Source organism: Otolemur garnettii, unplaced genomic scaffold (genome assembly GCF_000181295.1).
Source record: "Otolemur garnettii isolate 467f Iridium unplaced genomic scaffold, OtoGar3 scaffold00073, whole genome shotgun sequence".
NCBI lineage: Eukaryota > Metazoa > Chordata > Mammalia > Primates > Galagidae > Otolemur > Otolemur garnettii.
Window position 1 is genome coordinate 6,840,120 of NW_003852468.1, and position 1,226 is coordinate 6,841,345.

The 1,226-nt window shown below is 42.8% G+C and overlaps 1 protein-coding gene across 2 annotated transcripts in view; it reads left to right on the forward strand.

Annotated features, from left to right (window-relative positions):
• Positions 1 to 1,226, forward strand: part of DENND2C (DENN domain containing 2C) — a 38,852-nt gene that overhangs the window by 32,867 nt on the left and 4,759 nt on the right. The gene's annotated exons all lie outside the window — the stretch shown is intronic.

The window sequence follows — 1,226 nt, forward strand, 5'->3', positions numbered from 1 at the left end:
GCACTCTACCCAGGGGGGACAGCTTGAGGCTCTGTCTCAAAAAAAAAAAAAAAAACTGTACCTATTCCGACTTAGTGGTTACATGTAGCACATACACCGAAGGTGACGGGTTCAAACCTGGCCCAGGCCAGCTAAACAACTACCAAAAAAAAAAATACCCAGGCATTGTGGCGGGCAACTGTGTAGTCTCAGATTCTTGGGAGGCTGAGGCAAGAGAATTGCTTAAGCCCAAGAGTTAGAAGTTGCTGTGAGCTTTGACGCCACACGCTCTACTAAGGGTGACACAGTTAGACTCTATCTCAAAAAAAAAAAAAAAAAGAACTGTACCTATTCCTCTAGCACTCCTGTCTGTCCCCTTCCCCTTGCCTTATGTTTCTCCATGGCTTTTTTCACCATCTGATATGCTAGAATGTATGTTCCACAAGAGCAATGACTTGGTTTTGTTCTCTATCTCTGATACCTTAACGGATAGTCAATAAGGCCCAGTACAGGGTGGCTCACGCCTGTAATTCCAACACTGTGAGAGGCGAAGGTGGGTGGATTACTTGAGCTCGATAGTTCAAGACCAGCCTGAGCAAAAGCAAGACCATCTCTACTAAAAATAGCTGAGCATTAGGGTGGGCACCTTTAGTCTCAGCCACTCTGGCGGCTGAAGTAAGAGGTTTAAGGTTGTCGGGAGCTATGATGATGCCACTCTACCCAGGGCAGCAGAGTGAGACTATCTCCAAAAAAATAAAATAACAACAGTAGTCAATAAGTAGATAATACTCAAGTATTATTACTTAATTGGGTGACTATTTATTGGGTGCTTACTTTATAACAAGCTTATGTTAAGCATTTAGCATATATAGCATATATTTCATCCTTATAGTATCTTTATAAAGTGGATGTTACTTAGTTATCATTTTACGTATCAGAAAATCAAAGCTATTTACTGATGGGGAACATTAGCAAAGGAGCAGATTTAGAAAAGTAATAGTTTTGGATATTAAATTTGAGATACCCACCTATTGGATGTCCAGTACCCAGCGGACATCCAGCTAGAGATGTTAAGTAGGCATTTATATAATCAGTTTGGGATTTGCGGGACAGGTGTGGGCTGAAGACGTACATTTAGAAAATGTTGGTTTAGGCTCAGCGCCTATAGCTCAACCGGCTAAGGCGCCAGCCACGTACACCTAAGGTGGCGGGTTCGAATCCCCAGCCCGGACCCGCCAAACAACAAT